The sequence below is a fragment of the Choloepus didactylus genome, chromosome 2 (assembly GCF_015220235.1).
Source record: "Choloepus didactylus isolate mChoDid1 chromosome 2, mChoDid1.pri, whole genome shotgun sequence".
Lineage (NCBI taxonomy): Eukaryota > Metazoa > Chordata > Mammalia > Pilosa > Megalonychidae > Choloepus > Choloepus didactylus.
Window position 1 is genome coordinate 245836433 of NC_051308.1, and position 15057 is coordinate 245851489.

At 62.3% G+C, this 15057-nt stretch overlaps 1 protein-coding gene across 1 annotated transcript in view; it reads right to left on the reverse strand.

Moving 5' to 3' along the window:
• The window catches only part of TP73 (tumor protein p73), a 60913-nt gene extending 49688 nt beyond the window's left edge, over window positions 1-11225 (reverse strand). Inside the window, exon 1 of the mRNA XM_037828704.1 lies at window positions 11154-11225. The gene's annotated coding sequence lies outside the window, so the exon portion shown is untranslated. The remainder of the gene's footprint in view (window positions 1-11153) is intronic.
• Between the last annotated feature and the right edge of the window lie 3832 nt (window positions 11226-15057).

Below are 15057 nucleotides of genomic sequence, written 5' to 3' on the forward strand. Positions count from 1 at the left end.
GCTCAGGGGCCTGGAAAGTGTCCGGCGAGCGGACTGGACCGGGGTCCCCTCCGCACAGGGGGCACGGGCAGCTCACCGAGGAAACTGTTTTGAGCGGGACATCGTCTGTCTTTCTAGAGTGACGTCATGTTTAACCCACACTCTGCACGCGATGTCACAGCCTCCCTTCTCGTTCCCGCCCGCGCCCACGCGTCCCCAGCTTTCTCTGTTGGGGTGCCTCTTCCCACCCCCCAGGACTGCGGCCGGGCTCGCCGCTCCCCGATCAGCCTTGCCCCTTCTGCATGAGCACAGAGGCAGCTGCGACGGACGCCAGCACGTCCGCAGCCCTGCGACGGACGGTGGACGGCGATGCTGACACCCTGACCGGCCACGCCCAGGGGCCTCCCGCCGCACGTGCATGACGCAGCACAACCGCTGGTCGTCGCTCGTTCCCGGGCCCCAGCCCAAGGGGTCCCCTTCTGGGGTCTGGCATGAGGCCCGGAACCTGCATTTTAACAAGCAGCCAGAGGGTCCCAACGACTCAGGGACAAACTCGCAGAGGGGGAGCATCCCGTGGGCCCCTTCACGCACCGGGGAGCCCCTCCCCTGTCCACTCAGCAGATGGCCCCCCAGCCGTCCTCGGGGATGTCTGGCAGTGGGGACACCTGGGTTCTTCCTCAGCAAAATGAGAATCTAGAAACTTGCCTGTCTTGCTTGAAGGAATGTTCTAGAACCTGAACCAGGAGGCCAGGGAGCACCCTGGAAATCTCCAAAGAGCCGCAGCCCTGGGCCTGCATCCCCACCAGGTCAGGAGCCCCAGAGCGGCGGGGGTCTCCGGCCCGACCAGCCCTTGTACCTGAGCCCTCTCCCCAGGCCCTGCAGGCACCAGCGAGCCCCCTGCAGCCTGTAGATCAGGACACAGGAGGAGGAAACACGTCATTCTCAGGTCTGGGGGTAAGGGAGACCCCGAATCCCCACCCAGAACCTGTCCCCTCCCCACTGCACCCCACAGAGCACGTTCTTCTCTCTTCAGCAGCAGGACAAGTAAATCCCCTTTTCCCAGCAGGACTATTTGGTGCGAGGTGAGAAAAAGAAGTCAACGCCAAGATGACCTTTTAGAAATTAAATCCAATTTTCCTGACAACTTGCACTTTAAATTTGGAAATGTGTTCACAAGAGAAACGAAGGTCCTGGACAAAATGCAAATTACTTTTACAAATGTTGCAAATCATTTTTAAAATCCCTTGTTTAAAGGGGGAGGAAAGACCACTTCCCGAGAAGACATTTTCAGGAGACATAACAAAGTGGTAAAATGCAAATACATCATTGAAAGTGAATGTTTTTCACTGAAGACTGAGCTGCTCTAGAAAGAAAATGGCATTTCATAACGTAAGGAGAGACGCACGTGCAGTCTGTCCGCGTTAGTGGCTGTAGTGAGGGGCTCTGAAGTTGCTGGGAGCCCTGAATTAGCGAATCCTGAACCTTTGCCCCGGGGGAAATCACATGCTGATCAACACAGAATCTTGTTTTGCATGTGTTTCTGTTTCAAGATGCCTGATATGATACATGTTGCTGATTCATTGACATTGAACTCACGGCCATCAGAGCTACAGCGCGTGCCTGGACAAAATGCATGTAACGCACACATTTTCTCTGTGAGGCATGTTGCATCTTCCTGCACTTGGGAATGCTGGACAGCACTGCAGCGCCACGCGTGGGGGCTGTTTTAAACAGCCAGATCACCCACAAGAAAGCACAAAAATGTGAAAAATGTGGCACTAAATACACCGCAAAAAGGACTCTCATTTACAGTAAGACACAAGGAGGCAGAACGTGCCTTAGACGGGGCCATGCGCGTCGGGGAACCCTGGTTATTTTGCTCCTCTGCATATGTCTGCGAGTGACTGTGAAACAACAGTGCAGACGGATTTTGGGGTTGCAGACAAATTTTTGTGAGTAAGTGAATTGGCAAATACGGGATCCACGAGCAGTGAGACCGGCTGCAGCAGTGCAGGTTTTGCAGCTCAAGAAACAGGAGGCTGCGGTGTCTGAGGCTGGCTGGCTGGTGGCCGGCTCACTGACCGCGTGCTCTGTGGACAGTCCCCGCCACAGCATGTCGGGTCCGTTCCCACGTGGCTGGGCCAGCACTTCAGGCAACCTCTGACCTTGCACAGTCTCTGCCCTACGCCCCGTAAGGCCTCGGACAAATCCCCTGCCCACTCTGGGCTGGAGAAGTAACCAGCATCTGAGTCCAGGGTGGGACTAAACTGGAGAACCAGGACAAAGCCAAACCACCAGAGGAGCCCCCAAACTAAACTCAGAAACCTCAGCCCGCTCAGGTCCCTGACCCCAGGGCCATGGAACCCACTTCACCCCAAAGGAACGCCCAGCAAATATTTGTGACTCAGTCGGTACAGCGGGGAGTACAGCAGGGGGTACAGCCACCCTCTCCGCAGGCCCCAACACCCAAAGAGCCTGGGCCAGGCTGCGGCCCCAGAAAATAAACCCAAGGCTGTGAAAAAATTGTATAGGGAAAAAACCCTGAGGGCCCCTCAGCACCAAGGAAACCCACGCCCTCTGGAGTTTCCTATCTGTTGAAATTTGAAATCCCCACAAGGCAGTTGCCTCAGAGAGCCAATCAAGCCCCTAGTTCATTACCTTTGACCCAGGACAAACTAAAGCCCACCTGCCCTAAATCTGCCCCATAAGATGGACAAGCCCGGGCACAATCAGTAGGAGTCACGCTAACTTCATTCTACATCCAGAAAAATCCTTTGCCAGCCCTAGAACCCCAAAGTGATTTCTGTTTTGGCTTCCTTTACTGTAGCAAAACTTTGATGTCCCAAATAAATGCCCTTCGACGTGTCTTTCGCACCTGTGAGCTGCGCACTGACCCGCTCAGACGACTTCCTCTGTTTGACTCACTGTTTTCTCTGACGCCCCACCCAGGGGCTTTCGGTGGGTGATTCGCTCCCCCGGGGATGCCCAGGCACCCAGCAGGGAGGGATGTCTGCACCTAACGGGCGGAGGTCAGGGGTGTGGCTGAAGGTCGAGCAATGCCCGGGGCAGTCCCCTACAGAGGGGCCCCGGCCCCAGGTCAGCCGCGGTGGGGATGTGGGGTGCCGGTGCAGCTGCCACGGGCCAGGTTTGCTTCGCATGCTAGGCTGCATCCAGCTCCCACCCCCATCCTGTCCAGGAGGGGACACCCCCCACCCCCCGCCATTCTGGGGAAGACAAGTGGAAGCCCAGAGGACCATCCCAAGGAGCCCAAGGGAACAGGTAGCACCCTGAGGCCCACTCGGTGTGGGGAGGTGGGAGGCAGAGACCCAGGTGCCGCACCCCCACTCCGTGCCCCTCTGTTCTTGTTTTCTACGACTTCCCAGGGTGAAGCCGCAGCTTCAGCTGGACCCCTCCCGCCCCCACCACCCCTCACTGCACCCCCTGCCCTGCCCCCACCCCCTGCCCTACCCTGCCCTCGTGCACCCCCTCACTGCTGCCCATGCCCTTCCTTGTGTCCCCATCCCCCCAGCCCGTCCCTCCACTTCCCTCCAGGAAGCTGGCTCCCAAGCTCCTCCCTGACCCCAAATCACGCGGACACCCGGGTCCTGCCCAGCTCTCGCGGTCAGCCTGATGGGCTCTGCCCGTGATGTGCAGGCACAGACCCCCCCTCCCCGTGCAGCCCACCTGGGAGCCTCGGTGGCCCGGGCAGATGGCGGTGCCCTGCTGCCCTGGCACCCCGACCCCGAGCCCCTGGCCAGCCCTGCACCCCGTGGCCCCTCCCAGCCAGCTCCGGAACAGGGTGCCCCCTCCCCGGGAATTCCTCTTCCCCCTGTTTTGTGGCCCCCCGTCCCCTTGAGCTGCAGCCCCTCGGCCAGTGCCTGCCGAGAGCCAAGACCACAGGCCGCCACCAGCTGGGCAAGGTGGGCTCCTCCTGGGTTCACTTCTTCAGGAAAGATCCAGCGAGCCCCACCCTGCCCTGCCATCCACAAGTTAACGGGTCTTGATGCACGCGGGAGCTCGCGGTGAGCCTGGAGGCTCTCCTGTCCACGGCACACTTGGGTTTTTATTTCCGTGGATGTGGACCTTGGGGTCTGAGGGCCCCAGGCCGTCCAAGGCCTGTGCTGGTCACCCCCGCGGCCTTTTATTCACAGGGGTGTGCAGAACGTCCCCAGAAGACCCCCACGGGGTCTAGGCGAGGCAGGCCGGCCCACCCCCAGTGGGATGTTCCCAGCCCCTTGGACTCGGGAGCCCTCAGCTCTCCCTGTCAGCCCCCCTAGAGGGGCTGCACCCGCCTGGCAGTGCGGGTCCAAGCGCAGGGTCACCCTGGGTGTCCTCAGGCTGCGGGGCAGCGGCCATCTTTGCCTGGCTGCCCCTGCTGTGTCTGCTGCCACCTGGGCCTGAGCCCGGGGCCGCCCTCCATCCTGGCCGCAGAGTGGGTGAGGGCAGGGATCAGCGACAGGCGGGGCTCCTGCCTGGGCCACGGCTGGCCAGAACCACATCCCTGGACACGCCAGGGAGAACAAAGCGGGCACTGCTGCCCCCGACTTCCCACCGCGGCCCCGAGGTGGCCTCCCTGCCCCCCAGTGTCCCGGGCCAGTCGGGGAAACCAAGAGTCAGCGATGACAGACAAATTTAGCCTCCCCACCCCGGGCGGGTGCACCGTGGGTCCTGCGGAAACAGCTGGGGGTGCCGGATTGAGCCGCCCTCACTCCATCCGGGATCACGGCCCAGGGAGGGATGGAAAGGCGGGCAGGCTCCCGGGACAGCCCCGAGGAATTCCCCAGCCCCGGCCACTTCTCACCACCAGCCTCTTACCCGGGCCTCTGGCCTCCACCGGGACAAACAGCCTCCTGCAGCCGGGCCGGGGGTCCCCGCGAGGCCGGGTGAGCCCCAGGGAACCAGGGAACCACCCTCCGGTGCCCGGGTCCCAGCCAGAGAACTCTGACGTTGCTCAGCAGTTTCTGTTTGAATCGAACGGTTGGCTGAGCTCACACGAGGCGGGCAACGGGCGGCGGCGAGCGTCTGACCACGTGGCCAGGTTCACTTCCGGAAGGAGAGGGCAGCTGACCGCACAGCCCAGCTCCGGGGTTCCGGGCTCAGGCCGGCCTGTGCCGGGAGAGGCTGCTCCACCCACAGGCTCGGCCGAGGAGTCCTGGGGATGAGCCACAAAGCCGTCAGGTGCCCACCACCCATGCCTTGGAATCCCCTCCCAGGACGGCCCGGCCGTGCTCGGCAGGCCCTCGGGAGCAGGCCCTGATGCCCACCGTGCTCCCTGCCTGGGAAGCCCCTTGCCCACACCTCTTCCTCAGTTCCTCCCTTCTCCCTCCCTTCCTTTCGTGGTAATATACATGCAGCCAAACGTTTCCCATTTTAATCACTTTCAAGTCCACAGCTCAGCGGCATTAATTACCCTCACGGTGCTGGGCCACCGTCACCATCCAGGACCAAACTGTCCCTTCAGCCCACAAGGAAACTCTCCCCCTGGAGCATGAGCTCCCCACTCCCCACCCCGGTGCCCCGAAATCTTCTCTCCAACTCTATGAACATGGGTACCCTAGTTATTTCACATCGGTAAGCGCACACACGAGCTGTCCTTTCCCTGACTCATTTCCCTCAGAGTGACGTCTTGCAGGTGCATACGTGTCTGCAGGTGTCTGCCCTGCCTTCACTTCCTCCCACAGCTGAACACTGTCCCATCACATGGACAGGCCACATTTGCTCGTCCAGTTATGAGTCGGTGGACACTTGGGCTGCTTCCACCTTCTGGCAATTGGGAATGATACCGCTATGAACACTGGGGTGCAATTCTTTGGGGTACACACCCAGGAGCGGGGCTGCCCACCCCTGCTTCTTTCCTGGCACATCCAGGCCCCACCCCCATCCCAGCACCCCAGGGCCCTCCCTGCCCTCTGTTGACTGCCATCGCCTCCCTCCGTCTCCACCTCACCCCCACCCTTTCCTGCTCTGCCACGTCACACTGGCCGGTCCCCCAGCACCCACTCCGGCTCCAGGGGCCCCCTGTGCTGCTCTCTGGCCGTGTGGGCTTGGGCAGGGGATCCCCTGTTCTGCACCTCTGCTCCCTTGTTTGTAAAATGGGAGTCACTGCAGAACCCCTCACAGAAGAGCAGTGCAGGATGAAGTAAGACGCAGTAAAAAGCAAAAGCGGGCAGCACGGAACAAGCCTCAGTCAGCCTTAGTGTGGCTGCTGGTGGGGAGAAGAAACCAGTCTGAGCTGGGATGGAGAGGAAGGGGATCCTGGAGGAAGTCTTGTAAGGCTGGAGAATAGGCTTACAGGACGAAGAGGAGCTTGTGGTCAGAGTGGCTCCTTCAGATTCCTGCCTTGCACATTCTGGGACGGGCTGGGGTGTGGTGTGGGAATGTGTGGTGGAGGAGGGGACCGCAGGCTGAGGGGCTGAGATAGTCTAGGCCGGGGGAGGCCAGAGTGGTCTGAGTCACTGCACAGACGCAGATGGCAGAGGGCAGGGACAAAGCTCTCTGTGGCATCTCCATCCTCCCAAACACCCAGGTCAGAGATTGGGCTTCATCCTGGATGCCCTTCTGTCTCACGGCCCAAACCCACCCTTCCTTCAAAATAGATCCTGACTCGGGCTCTCCCACCCACGCCCCGGTCCCAGCCTCCCTGCCTCTGCCCACCTCCCGTTCCCAGCACGGCGGGGGGTGCAAGTGGGGTCAGGCCACCCTTCCCCCAGAACCTCCCAGGCTCCAAACCCAGCCAGAATAAAGCCCAAAGGAGACGGCCTGGGGGGCCCCTCGCCACCCGCCCACCCCTCCTGCGCCCCATCTCCAGCTGCCCCCCGCTATCAGGGGCCTTCCGGCCACACAGGCCTCCCCGCTGAGCTCAGGGTCTGTGCTCGGGGGACGCCCTTCTGAGAGTCACAGCCAGAGCCCGCTCCCATGGCAGGGAGAGGGCCCCCCAAGCTGCCTGATTTAAAGCTGCACCCCCTGTTAAGGGTTGTCCCCCCAAAACCTATGCTGAAGTCCTAACCCCTGGGTGCTGTGCATGTGACCTGATTTGGAGACAGGGTCGTTGCAGACGGAATCAGTCGAGTTAACCTGCAGCCACACTGGAGTGGGGGGGCCTGATCCAACAGGACCGGAGGGGAGGGAGACCCAGAGAGACACACAGTGAGGACGGAGGCGGGGGATGGGGGGACACGGCGGCCAGCCCGGGGACCCCAAGGACGGCGGCAAACACCAGAGGCTGGAGGAGGCCAGGGAGGAGCTGCCCCGCGTGGTCAGAGTGCGGTGGACCCCCGGCACCTCGATGTCGGACCTCCGGCCCCCAGAACTGGCAGACAACAGACGTCTGCTGTCTGGAGCCCCCCAGCCTCTGGTGCTTTGTTGTGGCCGCCGGGAAGCGGAGCCGGCCCTCGGCCTGGTGGTTTCCTCCAGCCGCATCGCCTGCGATCGGCCTCATTGGCTCTCCTGCTTCCTGTGTCACCCTCCCCGGGAATGCCAGCTCCCCAAGGCATGCGCGGCCGTCCTATCCCCGCTGTGTCCCCAGGGCCTAGAAGAGTGCCCGGTCCACAGCGGTCACCAGCAGACACCCGTGAGAGCAGGTGAGCAGAACATGCTCAGAGGGCAGGTGGCCGTTCAGGGAGCCCCAACCCGGCCGGGGGCCCCGAGGGGCAGGGGGTGGGCTGCTGAGCCGCCAGCCCTGCCTTCCAGGCTGTCCCCTCCAAACCTTCTCTCCAGCGGGCCCCTCTCTGGCCGAAGGGGTCACCCTGGACAAGCCAGCCCCCCGCCATGAGTCAGCCGTGCCATCAGCAGAGGTGCCCGCTCCATCCACCCGAATCTCCTCCTTCCCCACGCAAGCCCTCCGCTCCTCCGACCGTCCCTGCACTAGTGTTCCCAAACCAGCCCCTGCCAACCGCCCTCCTCTGCACACCCTGCGTTCCTCAAAGGGACCGTCCCCCATGGAGGGTCCGCCCCAGCCCGGACTGCTCGCCCCCTGCTCTGGGCCCCTGTCGGTACAGCCCAGGATGCACCCAGGCCCCGGCGGCCGCCTCACCGCTGACCACTACCCACCCTGGCCGGAAGCCCACGACTGTTCCTTGAGTGCCCCACGCAGTCCGTCCGGTTCCGCCGCAGTCACCGCAGCCCACGTTTCTTTGGGAATGTCAGTGCCAGCTCCTGGATTCCATGTTTTCCTTTCCTGCTCTGAAGGCAGCGGCACATCCGATGGCAGGCCAGTCGAGGCCCAGTGCCCGCATCCATCCTTTACCTCACTCCCCCCAGAAACATCCATCAGCGTCCCGTGGGGCTGCCGTGGTCCCGGGGAGCTGGCCCTGCACCCCCTAGCCTTCCCCATCTGCCTCTGCCCCTGGCGGGGGACCGGCTCCCTCACAAGGCAGCGCAGCCGCACCCCAGGGCCTGCCTGGAAGCCTCCGGGCTTAGCTCCCTCCACCCCCACATAGCCCCGGAAACCGCCTCCCAGGGGTCCTTCCTCCAGAGGCATCGAGATGGCGGGAAGCAGCCTGGGCCCCACAGCCCGGTGCCGAGGCTGGGTCTGAACTCTTCCCCCCACCCACCCCACCCACTGCAAGGGACGGGGCCACAGCCCTGCCCCCCAGGAAACCCCATCCATCGGGGTGAGCCAGGCTTTACTCCCCAGTAAGGAGGCCGCTGAGGAGAGGGGCCAGGGTCAGCCCCAGGGCCGGGAAGGCCTCCAGTGTGGGGGTCTTCCAAGCCAAGCCGGAGGGGGCCAGAACCCAGTGGGAGGCGGGAACCACGAGGCGGGGCTGGAGGGGCCACGGAAGGGCCCCGGGTCGGCGGCCACGGGGTGCAGGTCCTGGGAGGGATGTGAAGGCCACTCTGGAGGACCTGGACCGAGGCCACGGCGATGGGGGCTGAGGAGGGGCCAGGAAGAGGTCGGCCACGCACGTGCCCTCGGAACCCTTCGGGGCCGCCCGTGTCTATTAGTCCGACATCCGCGTGAGGGTCTGCGACCAGCGCCGGGTTCGTGCGCTCCCAGCTGCTTGCCGGTGGAGAGGATGTTTGGGGTCCCGTTTCCCATGAGATGGGGATGCTCACAACTACTGTGCAGGGAAAATCTACACAAAAGCATCTGGAAGGTTCCTGGGTGCATCGGGGTGCAGCTTGGCTGTCTGTCGGCTGCCGCAACAACCAGCTCTTAGGTGGTTTGCACCTTGCTCCTGGTTCTGGGTGGGCCCCTCCAGTCAGCACTCACCCCACTCCCACCGAGGACGCGCCCAGCTGCTACCACCCCAAGGCAGACCCGAGTCGCCTCCAAGCTGCCCTCTGGGTGCTGCGGGTGCAGCGGGCCAGGCTCTGACCAGCAGGGCCAGGGCCCCAGGATGGCGGCCAGTAGGGCGAGCCTCCAGGGACCCCTCCACTCAGCTATGGCCCCCAGGTCTCCCTCGGGGTGCCCAGTGCTTTCCTCCATGGCACCCCTCACGAGGCACCCCTGAATATTCATTTATGGGTTTGTGTGTCTAAAGCCCGTCTCTGCCAGTGACCGGGCCTGGGTCTGCTCTGCTCACCGCGGCCCCCAACGTTCAGGGGGCACTGGGCACACTGCAAAGACTCGGTGGACACATGGCGACAGAGTGATACCACCCAGTCTGAGCCGGGCAGGCCCCGAGGGATCCAGACAGACAATAGGAATCACTTATCTTCCATCCCCAGTTCCCAGCAGCCTACCGGTATCCTCAGGTGGATTTGAGTCATTTGAGCAAGTTCCACCTGTGGGGTCCTGGGGGCACCCATGACAGCCCCCCAAGCCCTCTCCTGTACCAAGTGCCCTGAGCCCCTTAGCATTCCTGCTTCAGAGACGAGAAAGAGATTCCAAGAGGCTGGAAACTCCCTCAGTTACAGAGCAAGTCAGAAGGACCCCGATCCCGCCCCACGAGCCACACTGACCAGGAGAGCGGGCCAGGTGCCCCGCGCTGAGCCTTCTGCATTTTTCTAAGAGAAGCAGAAACAGGACACCAGGGCCTTGGCGCCCAGGGTGTTGCCGGCACCTCAAGGAGGAGATGGAGTCACTCAGCTTCCCCACCCACCCTCTTGCCGCCATCAGCACACACTCACCTGTGCACACACTCACCCATGCACACACACTTACCTGCGCACACACTCACTCATGTACAGTCACCTGTGTACACACCTGTGTGTGCACACTCAATCATGCACACATTCACCTGTGCACACCCCCATGCACACTCATCCATGTACACACCCCCATGCACACACTCACCCACGCATGCACAAACTCACCTATGCACACACACTCACTGGTGCACACTCACCCATGTGCATACACACATGTGTGCACATAAACACATACCCATGCACTCATCTGCGTGCACACTCACACATGCACACACTCATCCATGCACATGCTCGCCTGCATGCAATGTGCACCTGTGCACACACTCATCCATATAGTCACCTGTGTGCTCACCTGTGTGCCCACCCATGCACACATTCACCTGTGTGCACACTCTCCTGTGCAAACTCACGTGCACACAGCACACACCCATGCACACTCGTGCATGCACACACCCCCACAGTCACCTTGCAGATACTCATCCATGTGTGTGCACACTCACCTGTGCACACTCACCCACGCACATACACACACGTGTGCACACACATACATGTGCGCGTGCACACTCACGTGCACACATTTACCTTGCACACACTTGCACGCATACATCCCATGCACACGCCCCGCCCTCGTCACAGCGGTCCCACACTGATCCCTCCCAGTGTTGAGCCTGCCCGCACCGGGAGTCCGCTGTGTAACCAGCACCACAGCAGCCGGGTCCCCGGCAGCGGGCAGGGATGGGCCGAGACCTTTCCTGTCTGGATGGGTCTCGGGTCAGGCCGTGGGGTCTGCGGTGCGTGCCGGGGAGGGGCGCGGGGCCTCTGGCCTGGCGGGACCGGGGAAGCCGCCAAGAGGCCCGGTTCTGCCTCAGCCCTGCTGGGGCGTCCCCGCGGGAAGGGCACGGGGCTCCGGCGGCACCCGAGCACCCTCTGCCTCCCGGGCCTGGTCAGTCCCCCTGGGGCCCCGCGGCAGCCACCCCTCCTCCCCGCCCGTGCCCCAGTGGAGCCGCGGACGCTGGGACCCTGCCCCGCCGCCCGGCGGCCCCGCAGAGCTGCCGCCACAGGGCCCGGCGTGCCAAGCCTACCTGGCCGGGCCTGGGCCCCGGGAGGGTCGTGTGGCCGCGGAGGCTCGGGGAGGCCGCGGCTCGCTCCCCAGCGTCCCCGTCGCCTAGGTGATGACATTGGAGCCGCAGCGTGGCCGGCCGGAGCCGCGGGGCGCAGGGCGGAGCGTGGCCGGGAGCCTGGGGCCGCAGACCCGGCGCAGCGGCTTCGTGGGAGGCAGGCCCGGCCGCCGGCTCCCCACGCCCGCCGGGAGCCCCAGCCCGGAGCCCCAGAGCCTCGCCCGCCCCGCCCAGGTCGCGTGCTTCTCCCCCATCCCTGTTGGAGAAATTTCCCGCTGCACCCGGGAGTGGAGAGACCCGCAGAGCACACCAGCAGAATGGGATCGCTCGTGTCTTATTTATTCGAAGCATTTTAAAGCCAATTCTACACCTGTAAGACTTCTGTTCGTGCTTCCATCAGATAAGGACCCAGTTTTTTAAAAATAAGAGGTGGAACCATATGAAATTGTTGCTTGTCAAGTGTTTTTGTCCTGCAAAATCCACACATACACGCTCTTAGAATTCGACCGAATTAGAGCCACAGCAGCACAGCCTGAATTTCCAGAGCCTGCTAGTAACCCCTGATCCGAGGGACCCTGCAGAGGGGACCCTCCTTAGATCTGGGGAGAGTGATCTGTGTCACTCTCTCCATCCTCCCCCAAAAGGGACGCTAGCATCCTAACCCCAAAGCCTTGAAACGTGACCTTATTGGGAACGAGGGGCTCTGCGGATGGAATTAGCTCAGATGACCAAAGGGGGATGCGAGCCAACGAGGGGGGTCCTCATAAGAGGGGAGCTGCGGGGAGACATGGTGATGGCCACGGGAGGGGGCAATGCAGCCACACCCAAGGGGCGCCGAGGGGGCAGCCAGAAAGGAGCCTCCCCACTGGGCTCAGGGGGCGCCAGCAAACCCTAACCCTGCTAGCACCCTCCTGTCGGACCCCTGGCCGCCAGTGCCACGAGGCAACAAGCTTGTGTTGTTTCAAGCAGCCTGGCTGTGGGACTTTGTTTTGGCCACCCCAAGACAGTGAGATGCTGCCTCTGAGAAACCATCTCAGACCCAGCCGAGGACAAAACGGTGGCACAGACGCCATCCAACGTGACTCTAAACTCACAGCAGGATGAGCGGCTCTCGGTGGGCAGCGAGGGTGCAGTGGTTTCAGCAGGGGGTGGCGGTGCCACTGGGAGAGGCATGAAAGTGGCAGCCCCTACCCACCCCCATCCCCAGACCCCCGGGTGAATCTTTCACTGCAGCGGCCCCAGGGCTCCCGCAGCCCTGGCAGTGCCGTGTTAACTCATATGTTTCCATGGTTGAGCATGTCTGAGAGAGGCCGGGTTAAACAAAGCCAAATGAGTCCCTCGATCCCAAGATTTTTCAGAAGCTGGGTCACTCAGAAGTGCACCAAGCTCCTCAGTTAGAGGAGCGAGCACCCCGTTTCCCAAACCTAAGTGCCCGCGGAGCCACACGTTCAGAGGCCTCACACGGGGGTGATGCCCGCCCCACATCTCGACCGCACACGACAGAGGGGTGGCTTTGCAGCTGTGCTCAGTTCAGGGTCTGGGGGTGGGAGACTGTCTGGGAATGTGGGTGGGTCCGGGGGCATCCCAAGGGCCTGTCAGAGGCGAAAGGGGAGGCAGGAGTCAGAGAAGGAGAAGTGATGGAGGAAGCAGGCATCGGGGAGCAGAGAAGAGGCGCCCTGCTGGGCTTGAGCTGGAGAGTGGCCCGTGAGCCAAGGAGCGTGGCAGCCCAGGGAGCTGGGAAAGGAAGGGAGACGGGCTCTTCCCTGGAACTTCTAGAAGGGACCCAGCCCTGCCCACACGTTGACTCAGCCCAGTGGGCCTGCTCTCGGGCATCTGATGGCAGAGCCCTGGGAGAGGAACTTGACATTGTTTTGAGCCCCTTTGTGGTCTTCTGTGACTGCAGCACAGCTCCACAGAACACAGGTTTGGGAAACAGTGTTTGCAGCTGTGTCCCCATGTCCCGGGGGGGCCCTGGGACGGACGCTGCCTGGAGGCTCCAGGGGCTAACACACCGGGCCAGGTGAGGACAGGCTGTGGCTGAAGATGTCCAACTACCACCAGAACCTGCACCACTGGTTCGCATCTCGCCCTCAGGGAACAAAGGAGTATCTCGCGTGCACACACGCACACATGAATGCACAAACACGCACACACACACATGCACATGTCCACACAATGCACATACACACCTGCACATGCTCACATGCATGCAGGACCACGTACACACACATGCACGTGCACACACACAAACTCCTGAGGGACGCACGGTGCTCTCACCTCAGCTCCCTGAGGGAGGCTGGGCTGGGGGGCAGCATTTGTGCTCTGCCGCAGCAGGAACACGGCCTGACAGGCCACCTGGGGACAGAGGCTCTCCGCCCTCCTCTGCCCAGCAGCTGCTCCTGGAGAAAATGTCAGGGTGGTGGCCAGAGGCCCCTGGGGGTCTGCATGTGGGCACGTGGGCCAAGTCACATAAGGCCACACCAGGAGGGACCCACGTGTGCAAAGGTATGTGCACACTGGTGGCAGGGGTGCTTCCGTCTGCCCAGCACACATGTGGATGTGACTGTGCGTGCTTGTGTGTGTGATGGTATGGGGGTGCCACGGGTTGCCCCTGCACCTTGTCCTTGCCCAGGAGGCCGTTGGCTCCAGTGGATGGCCCCGATGACAAGCCCTCCGGGGGCGCCTCTCTCTGCCAGCTTGCAATGCACCTATGAACTGATACTTCTGTGTTGAGTCTCAGCTCCCTCCTTCTCCCATGGGCCTGCCCAGTCTTTTCATCAAAGAGGAGAAGCAAACGCCACACGCCACTGCAGCGACAGGTGCTCTGGAGGCGTTACCAAGAGTGAACGCTTGGTGGGCAGGCCGGAGGGCCACTTTTGAAAAGTCTGAACTTGGCCCATGAGAGGTCAACATGCAGTGCCCTGCAGGGGCGGATGTGGGAAAGTCACACCCTCAGCGTCAAGGACCGTCCCCGCTGCCACCTGCCAAGGCCCAGGTGCTGGGCAGTCAGGACGGCAAGACAGGGGTCTCCCACCCATGGCACCCACCTACCCTCTCCCCCCACTGTGGCCCGGCTGCCTCCTCAGCCAGCCTCGCTCACAGCTCAAGGCAGGACCCCTCCACCGCTGCACCCATCCCCCCGGGGCCCCCAGCCAGCTGAGAGCTGGTTTAGGAAACCCTCACTGGGCAGATTTCCTGAAGCACAGTTGGGGCCCCGCTTTGGCTCTCTGTCAGCTCACCCCAGACACAAGCCGTCCTTCTCCTTCTGGGGTAACCTAAAGAAGAGAGCCCCATGTGCTAGGAGGGGTCCATTGGCCAGCTCCAGGGATGGAACTGGGCCTGGGGCCAAGCCAGGGCAAACCCCTGCGAGATGGCCCCGGCTGCCACCTGCTCCGGCTCCATGGATGCTCCCGTCTCCACCTGATTGTGACCAACCCCCCCAAGCAGGAGTTTTAGGGACCACTATCCCAGCTACCCCTCTTCATTCTCTCCTCTATTCTTATGGCTCATCAGAAAAATGCCAAAGGAACAGAAAAGGTCACTGGACAAAACCATCCACTGTCCACCTCCAACAGCACGTCCCCTCCCCGAGCCCTCGCAGCCTGTGGGGTCTCCCATGACTTGTTTTTCATGGTGACATAGCAGCCACTTCATCGCCCCCATCACTCGTGAGAGCACCCCTTGATCAAGACCACAGGGACAGGGCAGGATTGGCAGGGACACCTGGGTCTCCCCCTCCGGCCTGCTCGCCACCCTGCTCCACCTGCCTGGCCCTGGGCTCAGGAGGTGGCTGCTGCGGCCCAGCATGGCAGGGGTGGCAGGGGTGGCAGGGTTCTGGACACAGGCAGGGTCGAGCACAGGCTCTGGC